The sequence below is a fragment of the Chiloscyllium punctatum genome, chromosome 6 (genome assembly GCF_047496795.1).
Source record: "Chiloscyllium punctatum isolate Juve2018m chromosome 6, sChiPun1.3, whole genome shotgun sequence".
Taxonomy (NCBI): domain Eukaryota; kingdom Metazoa; phylum Chordata; class Chondrichthyes; order Orectolobiformes; family Hemiscylliidae; genus Chiloscyllium; species Chiloscyllium punctatum.
Window position 1 is genome coordinate 39,117,753 of NC_092744.1, and position 19,233 is coordinate 39,136,985.

At 41.4% G+C, this 19,233-nt stretch overlaps 1 protein-coding gene across 3 annotated transcripts in view; it reads right to left on the bottom strand.

Moving 5' to 3' along the window:
* The window catches only part of LOC140478893 (chloride channel protein 2-like), a 609,305-nt gene that overhangs the window by 171,581 nt on the left and 418,491 nt on the right, over positions 1 to 19,233 (bottom strand). The gene's annotated exons all lie outside the window — the stretch shown is intronic.

Sequence of the window (19,233 nt, forward strand, 5' to 3'; positions counted from 1 at the left end):
TAAATTAAATGATGTTAACACTGACACATTTCTATTCTTTGAGCATTCATTTTTAATATTGACCATTGCCAACCCTGATACTTCATACTCAACGAAGCTCCTTTGGTTCTGCATGCTTTCTAAAAATAACATCAGAAATTGATGATTCACCTAAGCATCAATCCAGCTGCATGAAGTGTTTGATTTCCACATGAACCACCCCTGTGGCTACGTAGTGAGATTACTAATTTCATGCCAATTCATACTCAATTCCAGTTTTATACAAATGGAAATGGATTTAAGGATATGCAAATTGATATCTCACAGCATCTTTCAGTAAGTGAAGAAGACCACATGACTTAAAAATAAGGCAGATTTAGACTTCGTCTTTATTAATATAGAGCAGCATTTGAATGATGTGTTCCAAACTGGAACATGCTCACCTACCCACAAACACAAACAATAGTGCAGTAGTCAGAAATATTTAAAGCATCAGTGCTCCCTTTTAAAGCTTTGAACATTCATTTTTTAATCTAAACTCTCTGAAAGGATTTATTATTACAAAGTCCTTGCATCCAAAATCTTGGAATTCTTTGAAAAACAATAAAATCTTTGGCTTTAAATTCAGGTTAAATTTATTGAAAAATCAAATATTCAATCAACTGTCAGCTTTCCAATTAATACTTCATTCAGTTATGTGGCAGAGGCTTTGAAAACATGAAGCTATTGAGTTTCCGCCAGGTGATTTGCCATGATATCTCTAGAAACATCTGTAGCAGCTGCAATAACCATGCAGACATCTGATTAACTAACTGGATAAGATTTGGGTAGTCAGTGTTTTATGGACTAATAACATACAACTGGAAGTAAGTTTTGATCTGCCCTGTAACCTTTTCCCAACTTAATGGAACAGTGTATGTCCTCTGTTCTTTAGCTCTAGTTTTCATGGCTTCAATCCATCTTCTATTGACAAGCTTTCAGATATCTTGGCTCTACACTGGAACTCTCAAACACCTCCATCATCCTGCACTTCTCAACATCTTCCAAAGCCTCCTAAAATTCTATTGTTTCAACAATCCCCACAGTTACTTTCCTTACACTTTTACTACTATGCCTATTTTAATATCTTTATAAACAAATATGTAGCTCAGTAAATTAGTGAATGTAAAGGAAACTAACTCATCATGTTTCTTCATACTCATTCAGACACATGACCCTGGGAATTGATCTGAGATGTAAACCATGTCTGTCAGTATCAGTTGCACTTGACAAGATAATATCTTACATTATTTAAATTTTTGCTACCAAAACCTCCTACTCTTTGTGGTATCAAAATAGCTAGAAGACTCAGGAAGAGCTGCTATAGATACCATACTTATCAAATTATAGTTGGAGATGAAAACAAAACAGTTAAAACTGTCCAAATGGATGGCCATGTTCTTTATTTTTCAACTTTCAACTAGTAAGAAATTCACTCTAAGATTCAAGGCATTTTCCCAGTTCCATTTAATATTATTGGAAATTCTAAAGGCAGTTATTAAAGACTTATTAATATTACAGGACTACAATATTTTCTAAATACACTGCAATTTAATTGATAATATGATTGAATGACAATAACAGATTCTTTTTTGGAAATATGTTGCCAAGGGTTATATCTATGTATAATACTTACAACAGTGACAAGTACTTGATAGATCATATATGGATGAACACTTTATTGCTGTTTTAAATTGAAACTTTAACCTCATCTTAGTTATATTTCTATTGGCAAGGTGGCTGGTAACCAGAAATTGCAGATTGAAAATAATTGCCAAAACCAAAAGTGAAAATGAGAATGATTTTCTTTTAATATAAAATCCATGAATAATGATGATCTAAAATGCATTGTCTGAAAGGAGGAAGAGGTGGAAGTATGTTTAATAACTTCTAAAGGGATTTCTTTTTTAAAAAGGAAATAAAAACAAGTGGAAAGAACAAGAGAATGGGACTAACTTCTATCATGTTTAGCGAAGCCGTACAGATATATTCCAAATGGACTTCTTCAGTTCTATATTATTCTAAGATTTACTATAATTTAACACTGCACTTGCAGCAGCTGTGTGAAGTGGCTTTGCTAAGCATTCATTCAAAGTTTTAATGTAAATCAGGAGGTAAGGAATAATCGGACTCCAGATTAATGCTAAATCAACCCCATTATGTCCTGGAATCTGATAATAGTATAATAATTCTGCAACTTTTGTGCTAACAAAGCTAATTTTTGTTTTGTTCTAACACTGGGTTATAAAGATGTAGCCTGATGTTCACATATGTTAAGGAGATGGCCTAGACCCTAACCTGTTGTCCTGGTGGTCGTAGTAGTCTGGCTGTCAGTTCAGAAATGTTCTTGATGGATGGTAACGTGGCTAGTCCTTTGGGTTGCGGCATGTCCTCATTCTGTTGTCTTTCCCTTAGGCATCTGTTGATGAAATTGCGGGGGTATCCGTTTTTGACGAATATATTGTAGAGGTGTTCTTCTTCCTCTTTTTGCAGTTCTGGTGTGGTTCTGTTCACCGAGCTGGGAATTTGTGTTGCAGACGTTTCGTCCCCTGTCTCGGTGATATCCTCAGTGCTTGGGAGCCTCCTGTGAAGTGCTTCTGTGATCTTTCCTCCGGCATTTATAGTGGTTTGTCTCTGCCCCTTCCGGTTGTCAGTTTCAGCTGTCCGCTGTAGTGGCCGGTATATTGGGTCCAGGTCGATGTGTTTGTTGATAGAATCTGTGGATGAGTGCCATGCCTCTAGGAATTCCTTGGCTGTTCTCTGTTTGGCTTGTCCTATAATAGTAGTGTTGTCCCAGTCGAACTCATGTTGCTCGTCATCCGTATGTGTGGCTACTAAAGATAGCTGGTCGTGTCATTTTGTGGCTAGTTTGTGTTCATGGATATGGATCATTAGCTGTCTTCCTGTTTGTCCGATGTAGTGTTTTGTGCAGTCCTTGCATGGGATTTTGTACACTATGTTGGTTTTGCTCATGCTAGGTATCGGGTCCTTTGTCCTGGTGAGTTGCTGTCTGAGAGTGGCTGTTGGTTTGTGTGCTGTTATGAGTCCGAGTGGTCGTAATAGTGGAACTGACAACCGGAAGCAGCTGAGACGAACCACTATAAATGCCGGAGGAAACATCACCGTAGCACTTCACAGGAGGCTCCCAAGCACTGAGGATGTCACCTAGACAGGGGACGAAACATCTGCAACACAAATTCCCAGCTCGGCGAACAGAACCACAGCAATAATAATGTTGCTGAATTTCAAATAGAATGCTTGAGTTTTGGATGCACTGTTGAATGCAGTTACTTTCCTGACACCATTAAAGTGGAATCAAATACATCCCTACAGTTGTTATCAACAAAATCAATTACTTCAATAAGTTTGCAATCACAGGGCCAAGTATTTCATTTCATAAAAAATCTGCACAGCTGATTTCGATATATTTACTTTTGAAGCTGAAAGGGTTAACATGCTGATGGACAGTGCCCATTCCTTCGGCTTTGCAGTGTTGGATTTCATTATTAAACAAGGCAAAGATGCATCAACATCAGGCTATCCTGTATTTGGAACAGTATATGTGCCAAGTTCAACAACTATAATCATGTACATGAAAATTCATTTCCTGTGGAAGCTGATGCCTGCAGCTTTTGTGTCTAAAATTTGCTGCTCTGACGTATTAGCTATTCCGATTAGTAATTCTAATTGCAGTTTTTGAGCCTTTCCTTTCTTCATAATTGTAATTTCTAATTTTCAAAATCAGGGTCTAAATACCATTTAAATTTCAACAAATTACCTGTTTTATAATTGTTTGATTAAATTCCGTACTGAATTTTCCTTTTTTTTTGTCTTTTTAACAAGCTCATTTTTTGCCTGATATCCTCAGCATCTCCAAGGTACCTAGGCCCAGGCCAGCAATTTAGGGATAGAAACTCGAGATGGGTAAGTTTCTGTCTGGGCAGCACATGAATACACCAGAAATTGAAAGCTGCAGAACCTCACCAAGACAGGGTACATCAGGCAGTAGATTACTTCCTGGATACAGCTGCGTATACATGCATAAACTGGTTTCTCATGGATGAGAGTCATTTTGCATACACATGGCAATCAAGGTATCCTCAGATCACCCTCTATACTTACGAGACGAAAGAGATTTCATTCCAACAATTTTCAGCTGCTGTACAACCACTTATAGATCATCACGCATGTTATCCAACCCCTACAGAACTCCCTAAGCCAATTCATTATATCTTCCTCATCTAAAGTCAGAAGACAATTCCTCAGACATATGGAGGCCCTTTCAAGATGTGGCCAATGACAGCTGTAAGAGTCCTACCAGTTTCACTCAGGACATTAGAACTGAAGCCAGAAGAGCACGAGAATGGTCAGTAAGGATACTGAAGGTGTAATGCAGGTACCTACACAGATCTGCGGTGCTCCTTGGTATGCACCAGCCTGAATCATCAAGAACAGTTATAGTCATCTGTGCCTTGCAGAGTATAGCAAAGAAACAAGGAATGGAAATCATGAAAGAGGGCAGTGATGACCACTTGGTATGTTTGAAAGAGAAAAAGCTTCAGTAACAAGTTGATGAGTTGATATCTGATGTGTTGAGGGCACCAATAGCTGCACACCTAGCTGCTGTTGCTATAGGGACAGACGGATTCAGGCTAACTATAAATCAGTTAGGGTTGATGAAGATGATTGTCCAGTTGAATCTATGTCTAATGCAAAAATGAATGCAGCATGTGAATTCTAGCTTTGACCCTGCTAATGCAGAGCATGAATATTCCAAGAGTACATCAAAATAGTACATGCCACATGATCAGCAGGTGGAAAGGATTTGGAAACTATAACTTCTCATAAATTATGTAGCTCAGTGTCTGAAGGGACTGCCATGGATATGGTGATTTCAACCCTGATCAAATTAATTTGCTATCACAACCAGGCAAAATATTCAAGTGCTAGTGAACACTCAAATAAAAAAGTATTTTTCCTCAAGAGTATTATATATTTTAAGAAATTCAGCTGTTACAATCCTATTTGGGACTTGTAACATTGAAAGAGAAGTCCAATGATTTACTAACAGAACCACACTACGCAATTTCATACAATGTGGTCTGTGTTTGTATCATGGGCTTAAGCAAAGCAAGGGCTATTAACTGAATGCTATGAATTAAATCTCTCTCTTCACACACACACACACACACTCATGGATGCAATCAGAAATATAAACTGATGGAATAGCTAATGAATTTTCTAAGAACATTATGGTACACTGTCGACAAAGATTTTATGAGTATTTCTCGTCATATATATTTTATAACTAATTCTCAAGAGTATTTGATGCTGACTCAGCAATGAGATTACCTCTCATGTTCATGTGCAATGGGCCCACTGGAGATTTGCGGCTACACATCAACTCCACTTCAATCATTTTAATAGTCTGGGATGATTTTTGTTTGTGCCTAGAGCTTTATAAAGTTTCAAGTAATTCAGCTCCCAAATAAATATTACTGGTTATACATAATTTATCAGCTTTGCTGAGCCCATAACACTCATGCCTGTGTCAGAAGGTGGTGGGCAAATTATAGGACTTGAGTGCACAATTTAAGCTGACACTTCATCACAGCATTGAGAGTATGCTGCATTATCAGAGTTGAATGTAACAAGATCATATTCACCTGTTCCAGAGGCTCAAATGGTCAAAAAATCCCATGGTACTTGTCAAAGAGGAGCAATCACCTTATAACTCATTTCTGGTGACTTGCTGCATTGCACTTAACATTGTGCTTGGATGCATGTCAACAATTGTGCTTCAATAAGTAATTATTGGAAGCAAAAAATTGCAATGTTTCATATATCACAAGAAATAGGAACAGTAATAGGCCGTTTGGCCCCTTGAGCCAGGTCCATCATTCAATAGGATCATGGCTGATCTGACATTCCTCATGTCCATTTCTGGCCCTTTCCCTGTAACCCTTGAACTCCCCACTGATCAAGAATCTGTCTCAGCTTCAAATATACACAAGCACTCTTTCTCCACCACTGACTGTGGCAAGGAGTTCCAAAGACTCCAAATCCTCAGAAAAAATTCCTCCTCTTCTCAGTCTTAATTTGGTACCCTTTACTCTAGTTTCCAGTTGTCTCGAAGTGTTCGAAAGGTATTATAACAATATAAATTAATTGCAGGCCATACTTTGATTCTTACCTTTCCCAAGTCTGAACAACCCTTTACTTAGCTGCTTGACTACACTTCTTATTCTTTTACGTTGGAAGCCATGAAAAATACATTTAAAGCATGGCATTAGTTTTAGCATTCTGAACTTTCCCTTTTTTTTACATCCTTTAATTACTTGGCTTGATCAGGGAGTTTCTCCAAATTGTATTGCTGTATTATTGAGAGAGTCTGTCAAGTCCCCAAAATCTATTATTTGAATAGAAAACTATCTGATGTAAACATGAAGGTTTTAAACACGAAGCTGTTAATACTTTACTCCTTATTCCTAAACTTAGCATTTTAAAAGGAAAATTCTACTTTTAAAGAATATTATGAAAAATAACATTTCCCAAAAACTAATGTTCAGATTGCAGCTAGTGGTACTACTTGCCGAGTCAGGTCTCAGAGTGAAACCTGGCTGGATAAAGGATGAGAAACACTTTTACTATTTATTTCCCATGGAGGTCAGTCACTGAATATATTATAGAGTCATAGAGATGTAAAGCATGGAAACAGACCCTTCGGTCCAACCCGTCCATGCCGAATAGATATCCCAACCCAATCTAGTCTCACCTGCCAGCACCCGGCCCATATCCCTCCAAACCCTTCCTATTCACATACCCATCCAAATGCTTCTTAAATGTTGCAATTGTACCAGCCTCCACCACTTCCTTTGGCAGCTCATTCCATACACGTACCACCCTCTGTGTGAAAAAGTTGCCCCTTAGGTCTCTTTTATACCTTTCCCCTTTCACCCTAAACCTATGCCCTCTAGTTCTGGACTCCCTGACCCAGGGGAAAGACTGCCCATTTACCCTATCCATTACCCTCATAATTTTGTAAACCTCAAAAAGGTCACCCCTCAGCCTCCGACGCTCCAGGGAAAACAGCCACAGCCTATTCAGCCTCTCCCTATAGCTTAAATCCTCCAACCCTGGCAATATCCTTGTCAATCTTTTCTGAACCCTTTCAAGTTTCACAACATCTTTCCGATAGGAAGGAGACCTAACCAATGTCCTGCACAGCCGCAACATGACCTCCCAACCCCTGTACTCAGTACTCTGACCAATAAAGGAATGCCTTCTTCACTATCTTATCTACCTGCGACTCTACTTTCAAGGAGCTATGAACCTGCACTTCAGGGTCTCTGTGTTCAGCAACACTCACTTCACTAAAGGATGCCTATATACTTGTAACAAAAGTAAATAAAGGTTTATTATACAAAGGAAAATAATTGCAACTATATGGGCAATTTATGGGCGGCACGGTGGCATAGTGGTTAGCACTGCTGCCTCACAGCGCCGGAGATCCGGGTTCAATTCCCACCTCAGGCGACTGACTGTGGAGTTTGCACGTTCTCCCCGTGTCTGCGTGGGTTTCCTCCGGGTGCTCCGGTTTCCTCCCACTCTCCAAAGATGTGCAGGTCAGGTGAATTGGCCATGCTAAATTGCCCGTAGTGTTAGGTAAGGGGTAGATGTAGATGTAGGGGTATGGGTGGGTTACGCTTCGGCGGGGCGGTGTGGACTTGTTGGGCCGAAGGGCCTGTTTCCACACTGTAAGTAATCTAATCTAATCTAATCTAATCTAATCTATATTTACCGATATAAGCATTACTTGAAATGGTATTATTATAACTATCAAAAAATAAAGATTTAAACTTTTTACCCTTAACAACAACCTTACAGTTATTTAATCCTTTGAAGGGCTATCAAGTCCCCTCTTTAAAGTTGTCTCGTGGGTATGGCTGTATTTGATTTTTTTGTGGCAAATGTCTGTATTTATTAGACATTTAGCTTTAGTTAACTTCGATTTCAAGACCTTTACACAGACTGCAATCATAAGTCACTTTTTTTTTTCCACCTGGCTTCCTTAAACTTGTTTTGCAGTGGTTATTTCTCAAGTTTTAATCTTGCTGAGATTAAACCAGGAAGAACGTATTTTCTTCTGCCTTAACAGTTTTGGAAACTGCTAAACAATGCTTCTGCTTCGACAGACCTTTTTATGAATGACCCCTTTCTCTCAAAGAAACCTGTGTATTCATTGATCTTCTGGATGGTTCAATCTTTCTAAGAAAACTTATTTCTGTCTCTGTCTCCATGTGTCACTTGTTGATAGGAAACAGCTCATGTTTTTCTCTTTTCTACCTATGGTTTCTAAGGCATGGAATCATCCATCTCAAGAAGTTTAAATGCCTCATTTAACTGCATGGAAATAGGATTCCAGACAATCTGACACTACTTAGAACTCAAAAATGAAACGAAAACAATGTCCTTTACACACACAATGCAGAAATACAAATCAAGCTTAAAGCTGCACGTGCTCTGCCCTCTTCAGAACGAAGTTTCCATACAGTAATAATATCATAAATTCCCATCACATTAGTGTGATCTAATAACTACACATATAAAAGATTAAAATTGTACCCACAGTATTAGTTGAGAAAGGATGTGATTGTATTGAAGACAACTCAGTGAAGGTTCACAAGATTAATTCCAGAGATAAAAGGCTTGTCTTGTGTGGAGATATTGAGTCATTTAGGTCTACACTCGCTAGGGATTAGAAGAATGAGAGGAGATCTAACGGATGCATTGTAACATGCTAAAGGAGATTGACAATGTAGATGTACCGCTGTGGAATGATCTCGAACAAACAGTCATAGCTTTTGGCTAAGGAGTGGCAGATTTAAAACAGATGAGGAGGAAGTACTTCTCTCAAAAGGGTTACGAACCTATGGAATTCACTACCCAAGGATGTGGTGGACATTGAATAAATTTAAGGAAAAGATAGATTTTTAATTACTAATGGGTTTAAGGGTTATGGGGAGTGGGCAGGAAAGTGAAGTTGGGGCTATGTTGAGAATGGTGGAGCAAGCTCAAGGGGCTGAATTGTCTACTCCTGCTCCTAGTTCTCATGTTCAGAGCAATACGTCTTGATTAAATCTAGTGGGTTCTTCACACAAGTTTCACTATTTCCATTCAGAGTGTTAGCGATAACATTTTGTTTAAAAATGCTGCACTTTCTAATACAAAATTCAGAACATAGTTCAATAACTTTCAGAACGCCTTGGCATTAATGATGACTTGTATCAACGGAAAGTATTGAGATGAGGTACTCATTCTTCTTTTTACAAAGAGGAAATAAAGTAAGTTTGACACTGAAAGCCCAATGTTCTTTCGTGAGCATGCCAGTGACATAAACAACTGCTCACGGTGTGTCTGCTCCCTTCACTAAATCAGATCTGATGATAATGTGGAGTTAGTACCAGAAAGATGCAAACTACCTTTCAACTATCTGTAAATACTTAGCATTCTTCAGTCATGTTCTGTGATTATTTGCTGAAAATGTGTTGCTGGAAAAGTGCAGCAGGTCAGGCAGCATCCAAGGAACAGGAGAATCGACGTTTCGGGCATAAGCCCTTCTTCAGGAAACGTCGGTGCTCCTGTTCCTTGGATGCTGCCTGACCTGCTGCGCTTTTCCAGCAACACATTTTCAGCTCTGATCTCCAGCATCTGCAGTCCTCACTTTCTCCTCTGTGATTATTTGCACTAATATTGCATGAAATTTATGATGAGTACAATATCCTCAAAACTCATGTGTTCTAGATGACTTGCGTTCACCATTGAGCTCCTGGTCATTTGTTTAATGTTGCATTTTAAGTTTCGGCTCTGTAACAGTAAGCCTCACTTACTGTACATAGTATGTCATAGCTGAAAGTGCTATTTGCATCTTTAGTATATTTATGCATATCATACTGGAGGTTTACAGCATTGGGTTCAGTAGGTTACTAATTGCCCATGCAAATAAATGGAATTATGTAATCTTAACACAAGGATGACAAAGAAAGGACTGAATTGTGTGTTTTGGGGCTATAGTTGAGTTGCTTCAAGTTCTTTGCAGAGATTTCTGCCAGGAGGCTAGTGTTTTTTTAATTATAACTTGCCAAACCTGTCTCATTATCTATCTACCTCGCCCCATAGCATTCCTCATGTCCAATTCCATTCCCATCTTACTACCCGCTATTCAAACAACAAGTGAGAACAACAACAGATTGGCATCCCTTGCACTATACCATCCTTAAAACGCTGCTGTGCATCTAGATGAGCATAGGCATTCCAAAGCTGCAGGAAGTGACAGAAAGGGGAAGATGGCATTGTGATTCTCCAGCAGGGACATAGAATTCCTGGTCAAGGGCTGGTGCAAAGGAGAGCAGTCCATGTCCCGGAGAGATGGCAGAGGTGGGCACTCCACCAGACCCTGACAGCCTGGTCTGAGGTTGCCAATTAGGTCACTGCGATCTCAAAGGTGTGGAAGGATGGCCTCCATTGTTGTAAGAAGGTCAATGACCCAGGGTACATGCCATACTTGTCTCTATCATTGAAAAGTGTGGCACTGGAGAAGCACAGGAGGTTAGGCCGCATCCGAGGAGTAGGAGAGTCAACGTTTTGGACATAAGCCCTTCATCAGGAATGTGAAGGGAGAAAGAGGGCTGACAGATAAGTAGGAGGGTGAGGGTAGAGGTGTGGGTTGAGTTAGCTAGGAAGGCGATGGGTAGATGCAGGTGGGGGTTGATAGTGACAGGTCAGAGGGGAGGGTGGAGCACATAGATGGGAAGGAAGATGGACAGGTAAGATTTTTCAAGAGGGCGGTGCTGAGTTGGAGGGTTGGATTTGGGATCAAGTGGGGAGAGGTGGGCCAAGGACATGCAAGTGCTAGGCCTCGTCCACTGCCAAATCCAAGCCACCCGATGCCTGGAGGAAGAACACCTCACCTTTCACCTTGGGACCCTCCAACTACATGGCATCAACATCAACTTCAGTAGTTTCCTCATCTCTCCTCCCCCACCTCATCCCAGATCCAACCCCCCAACTCGGCACTGCCCTATTAAACTTCCTCATGTGTCCATTCTCCTTCCCACCTATCCACTCCATCCTATCACAATCATCCCCCCACCTGAATCTACCTATCGCCTTCCCAGCTACCTTGCTCCACCCATATCCCCCTTTTTATCTCAGCCCCCTTCCTCCCTGATGAAGGGCTTATGCCCGAAAAGTTGACTCTCCTGCTCCTCAGATGCTGCCTGTCCTGCTGTGCTTTTCCAGCGCCACATTTTTCAATTCTGACTCTCCAGTCCTCACTTTGTCTCATACTCTTCTCTATGTCCCCCTCACCCTACCTGTGCTATTGCATCCATCTCCTACTAATAATCAAACTCTGTCACTCTCACTATTGCCTGCAACATTTTCCCTGACCCACATTCTTGCCCTTGACCTCCCAGCTCACTAACCCTGCATACCTGCTGCACTGCCAACTCACACACTTGGAAGACTCCATCACCTTTAGCCCAATCACACCAGCAATAGCAGCCATACCACCCACTTTCATTTCACTCCATCCCTGCCTTCCTACCATTACAGGAGCAGGCAGCCCATTACTAAGCAGGCAGAGCTCGGACAGGTGGAAGGATGCTGGACATTACGCTCCTTGCCCCATATAACAGGAGGGCTCTGACCCACACAGGTGAAGATGGGATCCTTCCTGCAAGGATAGAGAGACAAAGTCCCTCCAACTGAGTAAGTCCTACTGCTCATTCTACTGCACTCTCACATTAACACACTGTCAGAATCATTGCACACCCACTTCTACCCACTAGCAGTGATGCTCTCTCTTTTGTATCTTACAGATATCACCAGCATGTCTACCAGCTCCAAGGTGAAATGGCTGGCACCATCAGTAGCCACCTCCTTGACCTCTGAGGATGTGACCTCTGCCTCTTGCACCTTCACCAGCCATCTTAGGAGGGGGAACATTAAAAAGTTTGGGACCACATTCCAGTGCGCACTTCATGTGATAGCTGCAAAGCTGGCCGTGGGGGAAACGGCCCAGATTACTGGCACTGTCCAAGAGCTGGCTACTGCTCAGCTCCACCAGGAGGGGAGCCTGTGGGGTCAGTAATCAAGGAGTTTGTTCACAGGCAGGAGGAACAGGAGCAGCAGACAGTGATATGGGACACAGTGTCCCTCAATGCCCAGAAGCTGAAGTAGTGCAGTGGGTCATATGAATGTCTAACTCCTGCCATGGAGATCCAGGTCTGTCAGTCTCAAGGTCCTCTTGAGAGGTATACACACAAGCACTCCTGTGTTCCAGCCATTGGTCATCCATAGGAGCATAAGATATAGGGGCAGAACAAGGCCCACTGAGTCTGCTCCACCATTTGATCATGGCTGATATGTTTCTCAACCCCATTCTTCTGCCTTCTCCCTGTAACCCTTGATCTCCTTACTAATCAAGAGCCCAGCTCTTTCTTAAATACAATCAATGATTTGGCTTCTACACCCTTCTGTGGAAATGAATTCCACAGATACACCACTGTCTGGCTGAAGCAATTCCTCCTCAGTTCTAAAGGGTCATCCCTTCACTGAGGCTGTGTCCTCAGGTCCTAGTCTCTCCTACTAGTAGAAACACCTTCTCCACATCCACTTTATCCAGACCTTTCTATATTCTGTAAGTTTGGGAAGGCACTGTGACAGGGAAACCTGATGCCCCTTCCTCACAAGGAAACAGGTTGCTGCCCCCATGAGGCAGCCAGCTGGAGGTGGAACCACACACAGGCCCCTCAGGTCTCCACTCAGGACACTGCAGGGGTGGCCAGGTTAACCACCTCCAACCTGCCTGCTTCCTTTTGGAGTAAACTTAGACATAACAGGAAAGAAAGAAGAAAGCTGATCAAGGGCACTTTGGTGATAAGGCTGACAATGCATTGTACATTATTTTGCCCTATTTTACATATATCACCTTACATCTGAATGTTTATCTTTGAGAAGTCCTGACTATCATTGTTCCAGCACGAGGTATAACTTCATGGTAACACAGATGTGGTGTGGATGAAGGTTTGTAGTGAGAACTAACTACAATTTCTGGAAGCAAGAGGAACAATACATATGTAGGGCAATGGGTGCTGTTCATTTCTTTGGCCCTTATTCTCCAACATGCCTCAGGTTTCCCAAACTCTGTATCCAAATGCGCTGGTCTGCATGAATTGGTCAGCAATGTCTGGGGCAGGGAGTGCAAAACAAACAGGATGGGGCAACATCTTAGAATGGCCAGAGATTAGGAGCCTCGCAGGTTTGTGTCATGGACCTGTGTGTAATGTTCTTTTCCTTTAAAATCCTTATCACTGATGGGTACAGAAGCCCTCTCCCCTCACAATTCATCACTTACCCCACCCACTCCAACTGTGGTTCTAATAATTCTCTTTCCCATCATGCACTTTCAAATTCCAGCACATTGGAAAATGATAGAGTGGGTTGCTCAGCCAGTGGCATCTGCCTCAATGTGTCAGGGAGACCCTGACAATCCAGCTTCACCTCCCGATAGCCCTTCCTGTGAACACCATTGGCTTCATTCCCAGGGCCATCCCTCCCAATTTGTCTACAACAGCCTACTCCTGCACATCTCTTCATGTCCCTAACCCCCAGCTTGTGAGGTGACCATGTTAGGTCTGGTCACATACGGCACCATCCCATCTCCAGCTCTGACACCAGGGTATTCCTGACCATGAAGAATCATCACTCCCACATGGCACCCACTCCATCACTGGACTACCATAAGTTTGCAGCCCCTTTACAGCTGATATTGTCCCCAGCCTGAAGCCCCAATCTAAAAGAATAAATAGCCAAATCTCTTTTCAGAGGCAGCACCCCCACCTCCTCCCAAACCCTTCCCTGTTTGCTTCCACAGATGAACATTACACACTGACTGTGGTAGACCCCTTGGAGTGACCTAACCTGGATGGCAATTGGCCAGACCCCCGACTGATGGCTGTATATTTCCCTGACTGCACTGGCCCTAACCCCTCCCAGACTGGCTGCTATGGAGCCACAGGACTGACCATGACTAATTCCCGGGACCGCACAGGCACACAGTCCCTGACTGGGAACACCCCAAGAGGACTCCTCGACTGGTGTCAGAGGCTGTCTTTGACTTACTGAGCTGGCATCACTGACTGGCATGTGCCTCCATAGCCTTTAGTGAGGACTACTCCTCTAAGACTTTGAAACATGACTTTGAAACTGATGAAGGGCTTTTGCCAGAAACGTCAATTTTCCTGCTCCTCGGATTCTGCCTGATCTGCTGTGCTTTTCCGGCACCACTCTAATCTTGAATCTAATCTCCAGCATCTGCAGTACCCACTTCCACCTACTTGTCTTACATGCTGTGTGTGTTTGCCTCTGGCAAATGGTGCCATGTGAGATTGACATTGAACTCAGCAAGATGTCTGCCTCCTTGATGAAGGACTCTTGAGCAGCAAGACTGCCTGGTCATGTGACTGTGAGGAAGGAAAGGCATGAATGCTGTCAGCATGTAGAAAGGTACTAAGTCAATGAGTATTCAGACAGCAAGTGACCCGGCCTGAAATACAGCTCGGTCCAATCCTTAAGTTGGACCCTGTCCCTGCATACATAGGGCTCCTTCCGCAGCCTTTCAATGCTAGTTGCCAGTGCACCCTGCTTCTAGAGCACCTAGTGTCTCAGAAAGGCACCATGATGGTTATGAAGGGTTGGCAAATGCCAAATTTCAATCTCCAAGGCTGCAATGTGGTTGGTGTCCGTGGGTCATGCTCTGCAATACAGTTTGCTCACACAGGACATGGAGGCCCTTTGGAACACAGGGCAAACTGAATTCATCAGGTACCTGCTCTGATTTCCATGTCAAGTTTTCTTGACACATTTGACAAGATAGGGAGCTGAATATTAATGAGACAAGCTGGGCTATCAACAAGGCATTTAACAAACAATAGCCTCACTTAATTGGCAACTCACCACCTGACAAAAGCAGAAAGAGAAGTGAAATGTTCCTGATGCCTTGCCAGATTTCTCATCTGATTCTGCCTCACATCTCGCCATAGTCCAAGTGGCTCACACACCTACAAGATTCCACCCTTCATATCTCTCATAAATTCAGTGTTAAATTCAACACTTCCTAATTTACCAAATGCATTTAGGCTTTACAACATGTTACTGGAACTGAATTCTCTTCATATAATGAATGTGCCTAGCATGCTTTAGGAAATAGATGACAACCATTAACAGGATTATTTGCTATAAAGTTATCACAACAGTTCGTCAGAATATAGTGGGAGCTAGCATAAAGCTTACTGGTTCACTTGCAGAGTGTGTAGAATTCATCCAACAGATAATACCAGAAGGGATGAACCAATTGTCAGTTTTTGACATTTTTAAAAATAAACTACACAGAACTTACTGTTCATTCTGGTATTACATACAATAACTGAAAAATAGAAACTATATAAACAGTACTTAGTGGTATAGCTAAAATTCATTTTTCAAGCAACACAGATATTTTTTTAAATAATGGCATTCCTCGTCGAAGAAGTGAACAGAACAGAATTAAACTAAAAGCTGATTTAGATTTTTCTGTGCTGTTACCTTCTGTGCCAAATGGAACTGGAGGAATAGAAAAAGATGGACAAATGGACAATAATTTTCTCCATGACAGGCTCACAAAATTACTTGCTTTGTTTAAGTAATTGTAAAGCTACAGACTACTGGTTAAGGTGATCACAATCACAACCTCTCGGAGTCAAAGCATTTCTCATCTCTGAAGCTTTTCATGCAGCAAACTTAGCATTTAAAATTTGACAGATTACACATGGAGCATATCAAAACACTCCCTGATCATTAGGTACAAAGAGGTGCTCACCTAGAACTGAATACCTCAATTTCCTATCTTGTTTCTGGCAACTCTGCATTTTAAGGCCTGGGTTTTGATGCAGTTTTGGGGATTAACAAGGCTCCTCAATTAGCAGTGCTACCACGTAAGGCAGTGAAGAGAACAACAAGGCCCTCTAAATTACTTTAAACAAAAAGACTGTTGGTTGAGTCAGGAGGAAATATGTTTTACTGGACAACACAGGGGCAGTCCAGGCATCTGCTAACTTCGACTCCTTTTGCAATACACTCAGCTATAACTGGCTCACAACTTGTTATTAGCAGTCAAGTGTTTCTTTCCATCTGAAACACATAAATAGTTAATGACCTGTGGGAAATTCTTGTTTGTTGAAAGGAATCCTTGAGCTGCATAACTACAACTGGAATATGGTAAGGCAGTATAAGCATTTTAAAAAAAAAATATTGTCATGTTTTAATATCCCCTCTCTGGGCAGCATGGTGGCACAGTGGTTAGCACTGCTGCCTCATAGCGCCAGAGACCCGGGTTCAATTCCCGCCTCAGGCGACTGACTATGTGGAATTTGCACATTCTCCCAGTGTCTGTGTGGGTTTCCTCTGGGTGCTCCGGTTTCCTCCCACAGTACAAAGATGTGCAGGTTAGGTGAATTGGCCATGCTAAATTGCCTGCAGTGTTAGGTAAGGGGTAAATGTAGGGGTATGGGTGGGTTGCACTTCAGCGGGTCGGGTGTGGACTTGTTGGGCCGAAGGGCATGATTCCACACTGTAAGTAATCTAATCTAATCTAATTATTCCCCAGGTCACAGCCATCAAATGTGACTATGCCACTGGACATTAATCCAAACTCAGACCCAGAGTTAATGTCTGAATCTTGTACCTTCTGGTTCAGAGGTGCAATTGTGTCCACTAAAAGCCAAAAGCTTGCTCCTGGTTCTAAATTCTTTGACTGTGTTATCTGGGAGAATTGTAACTTTTTAGGATACCTAGCATTGGGTAGGGAATACAGTGTAGGTAGAACTTAGAAAACCTGGAAAATGGGATTTCCTCACATGCTGTGGATTACTAACACAGTGACATGGTAGACTCAGTGAGGGGTTCCAAATTTGGGGGAGATGAGCTGATCCCTGAGGGGTGGGGAAATGGAAGCTTAGTGAAGTGGGAGGTGGTGAATAGGATGTACGGATTATGTCGGAGTGTTAGCCAGGTAGTATGCTTGATCCTGCAGGAAAAATAGAAGGCACTGGCCTTTTGATCCGGATTTCTTCCGTCTTAGTTTAGCTGCATGGCTTCCCAAGATTCAGGAAAGTCAGACAGAGTAAAAATTGTGAATAAAGATGAACAGCAGAATTTCACTATAATAGATAAATACACCCCAACCGCTGCAAGTGTATTGGGAAATTATTTACACAAACACACTTCCCCCCACCCTACATACCCACACAACTCTTACTGAAAGTTTTTTTTCACCTCAAGACTGTCATCACCAACCTCCAGTCTTTAACACTTAAGCATGAACTAGTTCACCACACACACTCATAAGGAACAAAACTAGGCTCATTCGGCCTCTCAAACCTGCTCCACCATTCATGGCTGATCAACTTGTGTTGAATTTCACATTCCCATCTGTACCAAATAAGCGTTGATTCTTTTGCTCACAAAAATCCATTTATCATACATCTTATAAATGTTCAATGATTCCACCTTCCGAAGAGTTTCAGATTGACACAGCAGAGAAGAATTTCTCCTCATCTCTGGCTTTAGAGGGCAACCCCAATTTTAAACCGTTCTCCCTGGTTCTGCATTTACCTAAATAGTAAACATTCTTTCTGCATCCACTTTGTCAACACCATTCAAAATATTCATGCTTCAATCAAATCATCCCTCACTCACTCAATCTCTGATGGAAAAAAGACCCAGCTGTCCAATGTATTTTCATAAGCTAACCCATTCATTCCAGCTATTAATCTAATAAAGCTCCTCTGAATCCCCTCCAATACATTTACACCTTTCCTTAAATAAAGAAGCCAGGACAGTGTACAGTGTTGAGATATGCTTTCACTAATGTCTCACCAGATTCAATACCTCTTGTAAAAAGATTGTAATGTACATTCATACCAACCTCTTGTGACTCAGAAACTAGAATACTTAAATCTCACTGCATCCCAGAACTCCAGAGTCATTCTTCATTTAAGGAAAATTCTGATTTTTCATTCTTTCTGCAAAAGTAAGCAACTGACAATAAAGAACAGTATTCTATTAACTTTCTTAATTACTTGCTATTTTTTGATAAATGCACTGATGGGCTAGATCTCTCTCACCTCAGAATTCTTCAGTCATTCTCCATTTAAGCAATATTCTGTTTTTATAATCTTTTTGCCAAAGTGAACAATTTCACATTTCCTTATATTATATTCCTTCTGTCCACTCACTTAACTCAAACCAATCTGAAACCCCCTTATAACATCTTCACAAAATATGTCAATTGTAAACTTAGCCACCATAACTTCACTACCCTCATCCAAGTTTTGATATAAACTATAAAATGTTGTAGCCCCAGCATAGATCCTAGTTATCAAATCAGAAAAAAAAGAGACTCATTCATGCACAATCTGTCTTCTGCCAGTCATCCAGTCTTTAATCCATGCTGGTGTGTTATTCCTACGTCATGTTCCACTTTGTGCAATAATCTTTTAGGTGGCACCTTGTTCAATGCTTCCTGGAAATCCAAGTCGAGTATATCAAGAGACTTTCTCTTACCCACAGTCATGTTAATACTTCAAAGAACTCCAATAAATTAATTAGTTTTAATTTCCTTTTCACAAAATCATCTTGGTATTTTCAAATTACCTTAAATTTTGCCACGTGCCCAATATATCTTCCTTAATGATAGAGTCTAAAACCTTCCCCACAAAAAGACATCAAGCTATCTGTCTTAACCCGTCTTAATTACAGTTTGTTAGTCTCTAGAGCTCACAAAAACTCAAAATTTAAATGATCTTCCTTGTATTTTAATCCCTTCAGTGCTGCAATCCTCTAAACTCTGTATATCTCTGATTCTGATCTTTGGGCATCCACTCCCTTCTCCTTGCCAGGGCCACTGTATCTTCAACCACTGAGGCCTCACACTGTGAAATTTCAACCTACACTCCCGTACGTTCTTGTTCTTCAAGGTGCTCCTCAAAATGCAAAATGATCAAGCTTTAGGTAACAATTTTTATCGTTGTATTCTTTATTTCGGTGTGTGCTTTTCCTTAAGCTCCTGTATATTTTATTTCCTCCTTGATGAATGTTATATAAATATTTTGT